This window comes from Lactuca virosa, chromosome 1 (assembly GCF_052849685.1).
Source record: "Lactuca virosa cultivar CGN04683 chromosome 1, Lactuca_virosa_CGN04683_v6, whole genome shotgun sequence".
Taxonomy (NCBI): domain Eukaryota; kingdom Viridiplantae; phylum Streptophyta; class Magnoliopsida; order Asterales; family Asteraceae; genus Lactuca; species Lactuca virosa.
Window position 1 is genome coordinate 14,693,860 of NC_136426.1, and position 12,382 is coordinate 14,706,241.

Here is a 12,382-nt window from a genome sequence, read left to right on the forward strand (position 1 = left end):
TTTGGTTGGCACTCTTTGAAATGGACTGATTGACATGGGAGCAGTTATATATATATATATATATATATATATATATATATATATATATATACTAGTAGTGTACCCGCGCGATGCAGCGGCAGAAATAGTTTCTTTTGTCCATTAGTTTCCAACGACGATTATGTTGTTTTGGTAGGATTTTTTCAGAAATAATATTTTTCTACGGTTAGTTTTACTTTCAGTAATCATATATATTCTTTTTAGAAAATGGTTTATTTTCAATGATTAATTTCTTTTAGCATAACATGTCCCTATTTGCGGTATAGGTGAGCATAATAACCTAAAAAAAATTGCGTCCGAACTAAACAAATCATTTTCAAAATAGATAATGCAATTTCTATTTTTTCTTAACTATGTATGACTTCGATTTCACATATTAAGTGAAAACATACACAGCATTAACATAACTATTATTATTATTAAAATATATAAATTACAAGTATATATGCATGAAATTCTAAGGATATAACACTGAATACATGAACTGCTTCGTTTGAACTTCAATAAATTTGTGTACTAAATAATTTCAAGTTTTATTTTATTTTATTTTGAAATGTTAGTTTGATTCAAATCAGTAACTTTCATTTGTGGTTTTATAATTGAGCTTTCAATCAACAAATTAAAAACTAATTTGTTACATTTAAAAAGAATTGACATTAAATTATAGATCAAATTAGAAACCTGTATACAATAGATGACGAATACGTAGACAGTATATTGTTTTTCTTTTCGACGATTAATTATCCTTCAATATGTTGCACGGTTTCGTTTAAGGCCGAGTTCAATATAATTTATCATTTCATTCATTTCCTTTTCCTTCTTTTAAAGATCACACAATGCAACAAATATCATTTCTTAATAAAATATATTTATAATGTGTCTATCAACAAAATAAAGCTAATCATAAATCATTATTATAAGTCTACAACAAAACACGTATATTAAATGGGTAAGAATATTTCATTTATTAAAAAAATAATCAATTCCATTAGGAAAAATCGAATTTATCACTTGTATAATAAAATAGATGTTTTTTTTTCAAAATATGGACTCCACAACAAATGATTTTAACATATATCAAGTTATATATATATATATATATATATATATATATATATATATATATATATATATATATATATATATATATATATATATATATAAAGGGTTACTATGACTATATATGTTATCATCATTTCAATCATTTTATAATTTTAGTAGGTTTCACAAAAACCAACATGATATTTGAATTATGCAAACAAATTTTTTAAATGTTTATGGTCATTTTTGAGATTCAAAATTTAATTACTTGTAATGAGCTTTTGTATATTTAACTTCATCTTTTCAAGCATAACAAAAATCACCTCATGTTCATATATTTTTTTGATCGTTTTAATGTGAATCAAATGTGTAATGTTTTCTTTTACTTTTCTTCACGTTATACTTTTTAGAAAATTAGTATGATTTATTTGAAAAAATTTAGCGTTAAATCCTGAAATGATAATTAATACAGTTAATTACTTAATCCTGTTAAATGTTATGTAGTGTTAAAGCTTGAAATGATAAAAAACAAAACATTAGCTATATCAAAAAATAATAATAATAATAATGTCAAGAATATATAAACCGAAACCTTTTTAATTGTTTAAAAAAATGCCTACGTAGTATTAATTTGAACACTTTAAAAACATCCCTTGCTTTATATACATATTTAACAAATCGTTGATTTGCTTAACAATGAATAAAGTTACCAAATACCAAATAAACAACTATTAAACATATAAAAACTATAAAATGATTGAGCCCAAACAAAACCCGCTTAACCCACCAGATATGAGTAAGCCCAAATAAATTGACATGTGCCCTATTTTTTTCCTGTGTTTTTCCTATCAAACCAAAAGTCACGCCTCTTTCTCTTCTATTCTTCTTGGTTCGAATATTGTAGATCAGGTGGTGGTTCTCGGGGTTTTCAGTGGGTTGGGTTTCACGATGGTGTAGTTAATGATGCGAGTAGAAGGTCACGGTAAGTACTTGTCCGTGAAGCAGAGAGAAGGACAGTCTATTGGTTAGATGATTTAGGGTGTTCGAAACGGTTGAAGTGGAGGTTTTCAGTGTTGGTTGTGATAATGCAACTGATTCGGTGGTATACAGAAAATTACCTCTCCAATGAAGCATTTTGCTAAAGATATATTTAAATACAAAATAGATTTGAAACTTTTGCTCAATATTTATACAATAAATCTTAGATCTGAACTTTTTCTTACGATCTGTAAAAATAAAACATAGATCTGAAAAGGATAGTTTTTTTTTGAATATATACCTCAAATATTGGCTCATTCTTGTTGTCATATTCTTCGCGATAATAAATACATACAAGTCTGCACATAAATAATTTCAAATTCATCAGAATCACAAAATATCTACAAATTCATCAAAAAAGAAAGAAATCTAAGCGTATAAGTGTCCTTCTCCAGATCTGAGAAAGATGTGGCAGTGAGTGGTGATGGTCGTATTCATAGTTGTGGGTGGTGGCTATGTAATCAGCAACGAAAGTTGTGGTGGAGGGGAAGAGAAATGATGATCTGTGTGGTGGTAAGGGAGGAAGAGCTTTGACAGAGCTAGGGTAGTTCACATTTGAATTTGATGGGTTGTTTTTTATTATATTATATTTGAAACGTGGGTGGGAGAAATTGACGGGAATAAAAGGATTTCCATTGGATCACTTTATCTTTGTTAACTAATTTTCATCCGTTGTATCACAAAATCTATTTGGCAATCCGTGTGAAAAGCATGATAACAATTTTTCATTACATCCTTATATTCTCTTGTATCAGCTGGTTATACCATGTGCTCAAAAATCAGTACCTCTTAATTTAAGATATAAGCTTTATCTTGTTGTATATTAGGCTTGATAACTTGTATTTAAGACATATTATGTATGTATTACTTCCTCCGTCCCAAAATTATAGTCCATCTTTCCTTTTTGATTTGTCTCAAAATAATAGTCCACTTTTAAAAATAAATAACATATTTACCAAAATACCCCCTTATCATTACTTAACCAACTAAGCATTTAATGGAACATTAAATGCAAAGTAAGAACAAAACTGTCATTTTATTATATAAAGTTAGTGATAATTAATGTTTTTCTTAATCTGTGTGTTTTTTGTCTGTGGACAATAATATTGGGACGGAGGGAGTATAATATAGTATAGATATATATTAGCCGTTTACCCGCGCCAAGCGACGGGTGTGCAATGGTGGTTGAATGCTGAAAGATGAATTAAACCCTAGAAATGGAAACGTCAGCGATATATATATCCAAGATTTGTGAACAGAAATTGCGAGATTTGGGGAAATACGGAGATAAGGAATGAACCGGGTCAAAATAGCCTAAGAATAGGGGATAAGAGATTTGACCTTTTCAACTGTTGATCATATGTACTCTACTTTTTTTGTAATGCATAAATTGATTGTACAAATGCATTGTATGTTTGTACGACTTAAAATTCAGCATTTGACCAAAAATGCTTTATAAGGTAATTAAGATATATATATATACACACACACATTAGGTGTGTACTCGCGCTAAGCGGTGGCGGTGGCGGATAATTCCTTATAGTTTTAACATGTGAACTTTGTATAACGCCAATTTTTCGGGAAATTGTCAGAAAAATTCCAATATATTTGGAAACGTTACACTTTAGTCCCAAAAAATTTTAACATAAAAGTCTTGGTTATTTCATTTTGGCTTGGATTTACAATTTTTTTTTTCTTGTAACAGGAAAATACATATTATTGTGTTTTTACAAATAACCAGGACTTTTATGTTAAAAAAAAATATTGTGACTAAAGTGTAACTTTTCTGATAATACTGAGACTTTTCTGACAATTTCTTTTTTTTTCTAGATGCAAAAAATAGCAATATAATTTATTTATTTATTTACTACAAAATCATGTTCTTTTTTTTCTTTACCGTGTAACTTAAAATTTTTCTTATTAAAAACAGTTCTAGAAAACTGAATATTCGATATTTATTATGCTATGAAAAGCTTCACTTCTCGCTCATTTTCAGGTAAGGGTGTTCAAAACCATATTTTTGAAATTTTAGATATCTAAAATTTTATGATAATGGATATTGATATCCAAATCCGTATCTGACTTTTTGGATATCTAAAATTTCGGTTGCAGATTAATATGAATTAGAATATCTTATTTTTTTCGTTCCGATTAATCATTTTAAAAAATAAGCAACATATACCAATAGCATACAAAAAGGTCATTTTAGTTGTCCAAATGGTCATATTTGTTGTCAAAAAGTCTTTTTCCGATGAAAATGGTCACTTGCTATTAAAATATAATCTAGTAAAAATGGTCATTTTTTACGGTATAGTCTATGTATCTGATTAGTTAAAACTTCGTTACCCTTTAGCCTATCGATATCAACGTTATCGGGTTTTGCCCTTTCTTTTTGAAGTCCATGGTTCAAGTTATGTTGGAGACATAAGATGAAAATAGGAAAATTAAGAGTATATTATATTTACCGTTCCAACAACATATGTTTGTTATGCTCCTCTTCATAAAGCTACAAAATTACTATTTAAATAATATTATATTAACTGCGTAAAAGTTCTAGAAAATCTTGTGCTAATATAGGTTTTATATGGGTATGGTTCTCAAGTAGAATCATTGCCAATCGAAAATCCACAAGTTGAATTATGATGTTTTTTATGTAATCCTAAAATATGTTACTTGGTGAATTGTTAAATCATTCACATTGTTTTAATGAGATCGCTTAACATCACTAAGTGGTAACAACATATGACTAAATACTTTAAGTGCTTTCAAATTCCCATTAAATGCACTCTAAAATGATTTTAGTAAAAACAATGGCTAGTAAATATATAATATGCAAATAAGTTGTTGCTTGCTTAGGATGGACGTATTACTAACAATGATGATATGAAAATAAATAGCCAAATGCAAGAAATAGCATTGTATCATCCTATTTTCCTTTCTTTTCTTCCTATGACAATATTATACCTTAGAAAATCTATTAGATGCAAAGAAATTCTCACACACTATAATTGGATAGATTTGTCAAAATACATTGGCCTAATAAGTAATAAAAGGTACAGTTCATTGCTATAAAGGAGTCGATTCTTCAAAGTAAATTGACTTGACATATTCATACCTCAAAGTGATTGACATATTCATACCTCAAAGTGGTGGATGGTGTGAGTTTGTCTTAGGTGCTAGGGAGATCTGAAAAACTAAGATTGGAATGAAAATGGATATTGGATTAAAATGGTATCCTTTTCCAATTTTATATGTTATACCTAAAAGGTCCATTGAGCAAAACAGAATACAAGTTTAATGGTTGTGTTTGAGGAAACTCCATTATCACAAAGCTTTGCTCATAATGGAATTTTTTTTTTTTTATAGAATCATACTTTTTCTTTATATAACATGATTATAATTTTAATTCTTTTCATTGTTCTTTCTTAGGCTAACGTAAGAAATAGCAGGAGACTTCCATTATTGACTTTTTTTTAAATCGTGTTATTTTTTTATTTTATGTCCGATTTTCTTTTCTATTACAATAGTGAAATTTAATAATTTCAACAGTACAATCTCATTTTTTTTACTTATTCATGCGTTAAACATTGAAAATTGTACCCATTTAGAGTAGTAACTATTTGAAGCAAAAAACAAAACATTTTTAGCACCAGTCGGTCAAGAACCAGAGCAGCCAAATGAAACATGTAATGAATGAGGCAATCAGGTTCCAATTACAGAATTTAAAACACAGGAGCATACCTAATGAGCTTTTACTATTACTATTAGCAACAAATCATCTTACTTTTCCTTGTTTGTACCATGAATCTATGATCCAGCTTTAGTTATTCCCTGTTAAATGTCGAGAACATGGAAATATTATAGATACTAATTTCTACCTAATCAACAAAAAAAATTAACTTCGATGTCATGGTCTAGTTTAAAAAGTTGATATATCATAAGTGAGTAAGTACCACATCTATAGGAAAGAGCATAAAGAAAAAAAATCGAAACTAAAAAACAACCTGGGATAAATTTCTATAAAAAGATAGCAAAAAGAAAGATTTCGTAATGCTCATACTCACCTCTTGTTTTCTCTCAGGCATTTCTACAAACACTTTATGCGCACTTTCCTTGAGCACGTTAATACCTTTTACTTCTTAATTTTCAGCGTTACTCCTATTAAATAACTCCTTTGAAACCTATGTAGTTCAATCCGACCACAACCATTTTAGAAGAAAAATGATATGAAAACAAGAGTAAAGGAGGAATACAACTTGACGGATGTTAGAACCTTTACTAAATGTATAACGACACTATAAAATCAGCCCAAGGGTACAAACACCTATTGCAAGCATCCATGTCAAGGTAGAATCATGGAAAGATACACCCAACTTGGTTTAAATAAAAACTTATTATTTTGCATGTCTTGCAGATTTAAATAAAAATTTTAGTTTTTTAGCATGATAGAAGAACCTAGAAAAAATAGACATAGATCAATCCAACATATTGAAAACCAAGAAATTGAAGTTTCCCAGCCACAAGAAATAGAAATCTCTGACTTGAAAACTTTATCCAAACCATAAAAAAATACCCACACAAACATATTGCATTAGAATACTAAGAACATAGTGACAGAGGGAGGGGTTACCTAGACACACACACATACACACATATAGAGATGACTCTTTAAGAAGGGAAAAAATTGAAGCAGCAAAATAAAACATACAGATCAAATCAAAGCGTCTTCCTCCAGGTCATATGCGTCGTTCGTCTTAAAATACTCAACTTGTTCATCGATCTGTATATTGACACAAAAAAAATGAAAAATAGACTTCAAATCAAAAATCAAAGCCACCCATAAACAAAAAACAGCAAATAATAAAAACTAAGTTCAACGAACACGAAAAAGATGACAACACTATCCAGAGAGAGAAAAGGAGAGCGAGGACAGAGAATGGATATCAGGGGAATAAGGGAATGTGGGAAGTGAATGGCTAAGTGAAAGGAATTTATCCTGGTTACGGATATTTAGAGAAAGGGCGAAAGCTGGGGGAAAACATCGGAGAGATATGTGATGGTAAGGTGGGAGACGGCGACGGTTTAGGGTTTGTAGAGAGAAGATGTGGAAGTGAATGGCTAAGTGAGTGAGCTCTGGATTTAATTTTGGGCCATGAGGGAAAATGAAAGTGATGGCATCGGTTCCTTAGTAAGAGGAAGCATGAGATGTTTGTACATGTTGCAATAAAAACGATACCTCTTAAAATTCAAAAAAATTGAATATGTTTTATATATATATATATATATATATATATATATATATATATATATATATATATATGAGAGAGAGAGAAAAAAAATTCATTGATTTAGCATAGTAACTTTGTATTATTATTTTGTGTTAACATATAGAAATCATTATATATTATGGTTACATATTTATTTTTACCTTAAATTACTATATATAAATAATGTAGAAATTGACTTTTATCCACAATAATTATTTTTCGATCTCAAAACCTAAAAATTTATATGGGTTGAATATACATATGACATTGAAGAAACTAAATTTTGAATAGAAATTCAAGCGTTAGCTAAACCCCAAAATTCTAGCAAAAGATTAAATCCCTTGATTTATAAGGGTAGATAAATTTAAATTAATATTAGTCTATGTTCAACTCGAATATTAGTATAGGATGTTTGTAACGTCCCAATTTTCAACACCAAAATTTTCATTTTTATTTATTCAAAACGTTTAATTACATCAGAGTATAATTTACATTATGTGGAACATGACTGTAAATGTGCGTGTGAACCTTGCACTTCAACGAAGTGCCTAAAAAACATTTATAGCAACTGGGTAAGCATTATACTTAATGAGTTCTCCAAGATACTATATATTATAATACATATACATGTATACAAATGGGCCCCGCCCCAAACTATATAATGGTCCCCGCCTGAACTACCTAATGGGCCTTGTCCACATACATAACATGCCCCACCCAATTTGCATGAAGGACCATGTTAATGCATAAGAAGTGAACCTCTAGTAATCCGAACCAATGCAAATCCAAAGTCAATTCATCAGAGATGTGAAGAGCTCAGAGCTCCGAAGTCCTTTTGAATCCGAGATGAAGATGTTCCGAAATTTGAGTATGTACAAGCATTTAATGTTTTTTGACTTTAGTTGATGTAACAGTTCTTAGGACTAAATCAAGTAAATATTTTAAGTGTCAGAATTGTCAAACACTTAGTATTAACTAGTCCTTAGAATGTTTTCACGGCTTGTACCATGTCTCTCCTTTACTATTTAAGGAGTAGATGTTTCATGTAATTGACACCAAGAATAGCAAGTAATCAATATTCTCTTCACATCAGTTTCAAACTCTCTTGCAAGTTAAATTTCTTTCTCTTCAAATCAGTTTCAAACTCTCTTGCATGTACTCTATAATTTATAAATAACAAGTTTAATATTCAAGAAGTCGGGTACCTAAGGACTTCTAACTTACCAAAATATCGTAACTACTAAGGAAAAATTTAGACCAAAAGAGTAGAAATCGAGAGAGAGTGAATTGAATGTTGTGTAGGAAGAATGAACTCGAGACATCCATTTATAGGCTGATCATCGACCATGTGCGTCATGCAAGGGTCATGCACGCCACACACAGAGTCGACGTTGCTCCTCAGGATTGCTAACACGTGGTGATCAATGGTTGGAGCAGGGTGCAGACGCGTGCGACGAATTTCAAACTTTAAAATTGTATAGCTTCTTCATATGAGCTCTGTTTTTTACGTTCTTTATATTAACGTCTAGCTATCGATGAGATATAAAACGTTCTTTTAGACTCTGTTGGCTGATTTTGAATTTATTTATTTCACATAGGCTTAGACTGTTAAAGCCCATAGAAAATGCATAACTTCGTCATCCGAAATTCGTTTTCGACTGTCTTTTTATCGTTGGACTCCTATTAACGAGATCTTCAACTCTCGTTTAGATTGTTTTGGCTAATAATCAACCAGTCTAAAATTCGATATTTGGGTTGTGTACTGCTACGCCGAATCTTAGAAAAATCATAACTTCCTTCTAGTGAAGTTTGATTTGGACGTTATTTATATGAACGCTCTCGGTTTAACGACTACTACAACTTTGGTTTAGGATACTAAGGCTAAAAAGTAATCTAACGAAAATTTACTATTTACAACGTTCATTGCCGAATCGGGTCGAATTGCTAAACTTCGACAGACCATAACTTCTTCGTTATAAGTCCGATTTAATAACTCCTTATATCCCCGTAATCCTTGCCACAACTTCTTCAACTTTCATCAAAGGAATTCGGCCTAATTCTTATTCTATTTTGGGCGTGTATTTAATTCTTATTTTATTATATTGTTGTAAGCAAGTATGCATTAACCACATAATATTCAAATAATTTCCCTTTATTATATCAAATAAGTTACAATTGTTGACCCTAATTATTTAGTTAATGCATAGCGAGAAACGCGGACGTTACATAAAATTACGATTTTTAAGAAAGAATCCATGGAGACTAGAGAGTGATGGAGATAAATCGGCGAAGTGTTGCGTATTGGTTGTTAATCACAAAGGATGATTGAAAATTACCATGTTATATTCCTTTTTGCTATAACTTTATAATAACGTATGGATTATTTTTATTTTGATATCACTTATGGTAACATATCTAGTTTTTGGTATATTAATGTTTTACACTACTACTAGCAATAACATGGAAAGGATCCTCGAGAGGTACGGAAGACACTCATATGAAGAAAGGAACATTACTGTAACCGATCAAGAATCAATTGTATGTATAATACCTACTACTTTTATATGAACTTCATGAAACTTAAAAGATTGACCTTAAACAACACTCATAAATTATAGGGTAATTGGACATTGGAACATGCGAAGCTCAAATCTAGAATTGAACTTTTGCAAAAAACATAGAGGTAAAATATATTAAACCATTTTTTCAATATATCTATGATGGAAAATAATGTATGTTAATCTACTCGTCATAAGCATATTATGGAAGAAGACCTTGTTTCCTTGAGTCTCAAAGAGCTTCAAAACATGGAGCACCAAATTGATACATCTATTGAAATATTAGATTGAGAAAGGTATACATAAGCTGCTTTAAAAATCATAAAAATAACATATGTTTTTGTACAATGTTTTAAACAAAACTTATGTTGTTATTCATAGAATGAGCTTATGGTTGAGTCAATTTCTATGCTACAGAAAAAGGTACGTAAGTAAGGATAGGTACGTAAGTAACGATATCTTTCAGTAACATAATGTAAATAAAAAAGAAGTGTAATCATGAAGCATAAAAATTACTTTCTTTTTATTACACTTGGTGAATCAATTCATACAATTTAATTAAAAATGCCCAGGGCATGGCATTGCAGAATCAAAACAACACTCTGTCAAAGAAGGTAAAAGTTTTTGAAAATTTTGGTAAAAGTTTTTGAAAATTTTAACTCAAATACAAGGTGTTTAATTGTTCTTAAAATGTCTAGCATACCATATAAAGCAATTAAAAGTAAACACTACACATATAAAACAAGTAAAAAAAAGAACATTCCCAACAACCTCTTGTAGAGCAACAAAACACTACAACATGCCTTCAATTCATTTTAACACCTTCACTAGGTTAGCTTCTTGATCCCTGTCTCATATTATCTATATATGTATCTCTATCTCTATCTGTATGTAGGATATGTGATGGAGGAATTGATGGATCGGTTGAATCAATTCCAAGAGAAGGTCAACCTTCAATAGTATTGCCTCCATGGATGCTTCAACACATAAACCATTAGAGGCTTCCTATGTAAAAACAAGACCCATATTTTCGATGTGTCCTCTTGAAAATCAAATGGTTTACGGATATGTAAAACATATACAATTTCTGCTATTTGTGAGGAGGGGTGGACTTTTAAATATTATAAGAAGGATGTAACATACATTTTATATATGTATGGTCAATGGCATGGGCCATATATGAAATAGCAACTTTTATAGTACCACATCAACATGTACCAAAGGTTATTTTCAAATGAAAGGAACTGAAAACCTAAGTTTCTTTTTGTAAAGGAAAAACTAAAAAAATTAGATATTGATGGGTTTTATACAAACAATCATGTGTGTGCATGCAACCCTAGAGTTGGATCTATGTTATCACTATTAGTTATACAACATTATGAACACATAAAGAAACCTAGCATGCTTCTAGTACTTTCGAAAATCACAAAGAAGGATGAAATACATACCTCTTGTTGTTATATTGTAATAACAACTTAAATCTTGAATCTTCTTGTCTTTAAAAGCAAGTACCACAAATGTAGTTGTAACATCCCGAAATTCAGGTACAACTATTTACCCCTTCTTTTATTCAAAGTGTCAAGTTAAGCCCTTAAGAGGAATTGGTAGCAAATGAGTACGCTGGGCGTACTCAAGAGTACGCTGCGCGTACTCATGCGCTTATTTTGGACGCGGACTCGCCTGAGTACGCTGGGCGTACTCAGGGTTACGCTGGGCGTAATGTGTCCAGGTGCAAACCCTAATTTCAGACTTGTGCCCTATATATTGGATGCTAAGGCTCATTTCTCAGCCTCCCTAGCAGTGAGTAAAACCCTAAGAGAGAACTTCCCATCGCCCTTAGTGAGTATGTGTGATTTTGGAGCTAAAAGTGCCTTGGGGTGTTAGTGAAGAAGAAGGAGAGGAGCTTGTGGAAGCTAGAGCTTGAAGTGCAAGTTTGGATCTGAGATCCACAGAGGAAGGAGCTGCTTTTAGAGGTATAAAGTTCAAAGCTTTCCTCTTCTTTTGGTTTGTTGTTGCATGGGCCATTTCTAGGGTTAAAAGTCCCAAAGGTGGAGACTTTATGAGTGTAAGGTGCTCCATGGTCCAAGATCTGTCCCCTTTCAGTGATATTTATGTTTTAGATCCATAAAGTTTCTATCTTGGTCGTTGATATGAGGACATGCTAGAGTTTTGAGCTTTCTAGGGCTAGAAGTGGTATATTTTGGGTGTTAGTGACTTGTTCAGCCATGCAAAGGCTTAAAGTTATCGACTTTATGGATTAAGAGGCTTAGAAACGGTCAGATCTAAAAGTTGGACGAGAGTCTTAACTGATTAAGACTTCAAGAGCTAAGGGACTGAAACTGAGAGTTACGCGGGGCGTAATCTCAGTACGCGCAGCGTAAGGGGTCGCGCACCCCGTTTCTGTGAGGACGCCGGGTACGCCCAGCGTACGTGTTTGGT

General features: G+C 31.3%; 1 pseudogene; it reads left to right on the forward strand.

Moving 5' to 3' along the window:
• Window positions 1-9,830: 9,830 nt before the first annotated feature.
• Window positions 9,831-10,903, forward strand: LOC145111551 (agamous-like MADS-box protein AGL8 homolog; annotated as a pseudogene).
• The last annotated feature ends 1,479 nt before the right edge of the window (window positions 10,904-12,382 follow it).